At 34.9% G+C, this 5,729-nt stretch overlaps 1 pseudogene; it reads right to left on the reverse strand.

Moving 5' to 3' along the window:
• LOC101565490 overlaps positions 1-5,729 on the reverse strand; it is a 45,634-nt pseudogene that overhangs the window by 29,548 nt on the left and 10,357 nt on the right.

Raw genomic sequence — 5,729 nt, forward strand, 5'->3', positions numbered from 1 at the left:
GAATATACATTCTTTTCAGCTGCACATGGGTCGTTTTCTAAAATACACTACAGGTCTGGTGAGATGGCTCAGTGGTCTAAAGCACCTACTTACAACAAGCTTAGCAAAGCACAGGGACTGTGGTTCAATCCCCCAGCACCACATGCCAGCCAGCCCCGCCCCCTGGTGGGCTGAGCTGGCCACACAAAAAAATAAATTAATTAATTAAAATACACTACATACTAGTGCATAAGTCATGCTTAAGTATATGCAAGAAAACAGAAATTATCCCATGCATATTATCTGACCATAGTGCAATGAAACTGGGAATAAATGACAAAAGAAACCACAAATCCCCCATAAATACATGGAATTTAAATACACCCTCTTTGTCAACAAATGACTTATAGATGAAATTAAACAAGAAATTAAATAATATCTACAATCCATAGCAAATTCAAGTATGACTTATCAGAATTTGTGGGATGCAATAGAAGCAGTTCTTAGAGGGAAATTTATACCTCTGAACTCACACAGTAGGAACACAGAATATGAACAAATAAATACCCTAAAGATGCACATCAAGCTTCTACAAAAAGAAGAGCAGACCAAGCTCAAAGCCCAAAGAAGGGAGGAAATTATAACGATTAGAGCAGAAACTAATACAATTGAGACAAAGAAAAGAATACAAAGAATTAACGAATCAAAAAGGTGGTTCTATGAAAGATTAAATAAATTGATAAGCCCCTAGCTAACCACATATAAAAGAGGAAAGAAAAAACTCAAATTCAATAAATAATGAATGAAAATGGTGAAATTACCACAGACCCAGTGGAAATTCAGAAGATCATCAATAACTACTTTTAAAATCTTTACTCTCCTGACCTTGAAAGGCTAAGGCCAAAATGTTGGCTGTCCTTGCAACCCTTCTTTTTCTCTAATTTTTGATCTGCAAACTTAGGTTGTTAGCCCTCCAGAAGAGAACCTTATTATTACCCTACAACATGTGCAGTTGGGTTTAACCTCATTATCTGTCTGAATATGAAACATCTTAGGCATAACATGAAACTGGTATTTTCCATCTAGTATTGATATGTAAACTTTAAGTCTCTACAGAATATGTCAGTGAAGACTCAGGACATAGGTGAACCTATACTGTAACATCATGTAACTCAGTGTTGTCCCAAATTTTCTGATCAAGGTGATTATGGGGCCACAAAGCAATGTGATCAATGACATAGAGTGTGCCTAAGGAGAGTCACATGGAGAGAAAACATTCTCTCAGACTTTCACAGAGAGCAAATTGGTCAAGCAATGGCTGTGACTCATCCACATGGCTGACACTGACAAAAGATCTACAGACTGTAGTACAGGGCTTCAGGATAAATCCTGAGGGAATTTGATTGATCTTATCAGATACAAAAGCTACATTTGTTGTTATATAGGTCTTGCTTTATCTTGGTCTTAACAATACAGCAGAAAAGTATAAAAACATGGTATAAAAAGTAAAGCCATATTAATATGCTGAGCTGTGAAAAGCTCAAGTCAACAACTTCTGACATTGCCATTCCTACAGATAACCCACTACTATTATGGACTACTGGACTATATTGGATTATTTTGCTGAATTCACGCACCTACAATATTTACATGACAATGGAATACCTATCTCTAACAAAACTAAGCAAAAAAAGGAGATACAAAGGAAGCACCATTTTATATCTGTATATACAAAATAGGATAGGCATACAGCTACTTTCTCTTAATTCCATGAGAAGAAAGATTTGTACTAATAGTATTTGGACAGATTATCATGTCTGCATCTTGTACTATGAATAACCACTAAGAAGATAACAATATGCAATGTATTAATTATTGAAAGTGTCCTGTTAATTGGTTTTGAAACTGCCTCATTGCTGTTTCTCAATAAAATTAATAAAAAAAATTTAAAAGCCAGTGAGATAGCTCAGCAGTCTAAAATGTCTGCTTAGGCAAGGTTAGGCAGGTGCAGGGGACCATGGTGCAATCCCTAGTGCCACGTGCCTCACCAGCTCCACCCTCCGGGGAGGCTGAGTCAGCTAATAAATAAATAAATAAATAAATAAATAAATAAATAATTACCAGGCACATGGTGCTGGCCCCAGGACCCCGTGGCTGGGGAAGCTGAGACAAGGAGGATCACTACAAGTCTGTTTGGCCAGACCCTGTATAAGAAAAAAATAAAAATTAAAAGAAAAGCAAAGATAAATAAATAAATATAAAAAGAAATATGTTAGTTGCCAACTTTCACAAATATAAACAGACCATATGTTATGAATATTTGTAGATGCAAACAAATCATGGAAGTAGGTCATGTGCCTGCCATTGTTCCAGTTGTGCTGCTGTTTGCCTACTGTACAGTACGACCATGTACAATAGTAGTGTGTTCAATCAAAGCACAGGATATCCAGAGAAAGCGGAAGAGCAGAATGATGTGGACGGGATGGCTAGGAAGTGCAAAGAAATATACTTTGTATATTTGTGTCGAATGTTTATGACTCTTTGTTGAACTCACAAATGCTTTCAGCTTACAGACATTCTCCTGGAACAGAACTTGGTTGTAAGTCAAGTTGGTTGCTAAGTAATATGTTCCACTCCCTTGAAAAGCTCTAGGACAAGGTGACAGCAACTCATAGCTTTTTGAGGTCTCCTTAAGAGAAAATCTCTCATCTAAAATAGCCAAAATCCTTAATACAGTTTCAAGAGAATTTCAAGAATCAGGCCCAATTATTAGTGGTTTTTCTGTTATTCCTGATGGTACTAAATGTCAACCTACGTTTTCTCACATACTCTATAAATGTCATAGTTATCACTGATTAAAAATACAGGCACTGATGAAAACTGTGTTACTATATTTGAAAGCATCTTTTCATGGTCTTTCCCAAAAGCCATTATGGACTATATTCTGATGCTTTAACAAAATGGCCCAGAACAAGATCTTTCATCCCATAATACTTTTTAATTATAGAAGTTTCTGCTACTTTGTTCCTTTAAAGTTAACCAAATGAGCAGACATCTCCCCCTGCTAGCAGCCTCTTGGGAAAAGACACCTCTATAGCCAGAACTGTAACTTATATTCCAGACCATCTAAGCTAGCTAAAGTTTCTAACAACTATTTGGCCAATATTTTCTTATACTCTCTAGAATTCATGGCCACTCTGATTGGATACCAGGAATGACTAAGAATAGTCCCTCTCAAAGTGTCAGGAAAGAAGAGAAATAATTGAGTCACAGCAATTCTTCATGTCAGATTTTCTTTTTCTAGTCCAACCAAATCAGCTTGAATTATACTAAATGAATCACTCCCTCTTTTAAAAGATCATCCAATCCAACTTATAAGCCAGTAGCACTCTGGGTCTGTGTTTTCCACTGTGAAGACATTTCCTCAAGGAATGACAGAGCACTTGTGAATGACCTTTACTTCTATTGGGAGATGCCCATGGTATGTCACAAGAATGTAGATCCACCCCTTTTCATTAGAGACTGTCCTGGCAATGTTCCTTGTATACTTCTTGCTTTCTCTTTAGTCACAACTTTTCTTTTTAAGCACAGGTACTTATTAAGAATATACTGCAACTCAGAAAATACTGTTTTGACACATTTCACCTGCTTTACTTTGGACTATTCTTTCTTTTCACAGCAGTCAACATAAGAATAAACTTTGCTAGTGTTGGGTGCTTATCATTTATATTGAGTAGTCTACCTGGCCAGGGATGCACAGCATGACCTGGGGTAGCCCTCAACTGTCCAGCCCAGGGGACTCTCACAAACCCTACCCAGCAGCAACCCCCGAATTTGATTTCCTTCCTTTGGTGTTGTTAGTTTGTTTTTATTTACCTTGACTTTTTTTTCTGTTTGTTCTAATTACTAGTGCTGATGTCTATGATTTTAAATTTTTGTACTCTTTCACTGTTGTCATTTTTTCTTTTAATGCTTTAAATTCTTATAAACATAGAACACTTATTAATATGTCCAACTAATTTATGTTTACATTCTTAGCATTGTGAAATGTCTAACTTTTTCATCTATCCAAATAGCAAGTTTTATTATACTTACAGTTTGCATGGTTGATCTTTTGTAGGGATTCAGGGACTGATATTTAGAAAATAGGCTACCCCGTATACTAAAAGTGAAGACAGTATCACTCCATATCTCAATTACATTCTTATGTGAGATCATATCTTTTCATATACTTTAGCTATCATAGTATTTTGTAACAGACTGTTGTAGCAACAACTAAGGAAATCCAACTTTATTATCTATGAATAGACACGAAAAGATAAACAATGTGAAAATATCAAATAATACACAAATGGTCTCAAACTTACAATGCTTCAATTTAAAGTTTTCATCTTCACAATACTGCAAAAGCAATACACATTCAGCAGAAAGCACACCATGAATTGAGATATTTGTATAAGGCTATAAATATACAGAAAACTACCCTCATGCAGAGATAGATATGGGACAGCAAGAGTTAGTCCAGCTCTCAGCCAACCATGTGATCGCACGAGTAACAACTTGTATTCTAGCGCCTATTCTTTTCCTAAACTAGATTGGATGATCTGAATGCATTTTTGATTTATAGTATTTTCAACTTGTAACTGGTTTACCCATATATAATTATATAATAATTTAAAGAGTATCCAAAATAAAAAATAAAAAAAATAAAGAGTATCCATATAAGTATTTTAAGAGGTTTTTTCAGTGTAACTATCTAACACAGGCTTTAATATAATCGACATCAACAAAATGTTTGACATTATCAATAAGTTTTAAGAGTTACTTTTTCTAACATCTGAAAGTTGGGGAAATAGCATTGAAATATACCCATAACCTATCACAGTATCCTAAATTATATTATAAATAATATGTGAAACTATTGGGTACATTTCTTTTATCCCATTTTTGTCTTGGACCTATATTTTAATTATGCAGATATTCTATGTATTGAAAGCTTTGCTATACTTTTTTTTATTTAAGAAGTCTTCTGACTATTAAGATGTCAATAAAGAGGAGAAAGATATGAGTTATGGTATTTTCTAACATAAATAACAATTTTTATTCTTTCCTTCTCTATATCCATATTTAATTCACCTACTGCACATATACTTTATAAACTTTTGTTATGTGTCTTTGAACCCTTTGTTTCTGTCTCAAATTCTAATACTTTAAAAATATACTTTTTACATGTTCATCATTAAAATGTTCTTTCATGGGATACAGTAATTCTTGGAAAAATATTTTTTAACTTTTCAGATACTTTTCTTCTTGTTTACATTTTTAATTTGATGATATAAGTTTACGTCTACATAATGTGTCATTTTTCCTTCTTTTATGTATTTAATTTTTTTAGGTGTTTTTTTTTTTGTGCAGGGCCGCACTACACAACCCAGACTTGTAGTGATCCTCCTGATTTCTGCCCCTCTAGTGCTGGGATTACAGGTGCACCTCAACATGCCCAGACTCCCTTGCAGGCTCAGCGCACCCAAGGGTGGGGCCGGTGCTTGCTTCTTTCATTATTTGTACATTTTTTAATTTCATCAGGAATTTCACTGCAATATTTATTTTATTTATTTCAATTTTCAAAGAGAATACAAAATAGTAATTAACAACAATTAGAAATGATGCAAAGGGGGCTGGGGAGATGGCTCAGTAGAATAAGCACTTCCCTGGCAAGCGCAAGAGCCTGAGTTCAATCCCTGGTTCTG

The sequence above is a fragment of the Octodon degus genome, unplaced genomic scaffold (genome assembly GCF_000260255.1).
Source record: "Octodon degus isolate 3935 unplaced genomic scaffold, OctDeg1.0 scaffold00049, whole genome shotgun sequence".
Taxonomy (NCBI): domain Eukaryota; kingdom Metazoa; phylum Chordata; class Mammalia; order Rodentia; family Octodontidae; genus Octodon; species Octodon degus.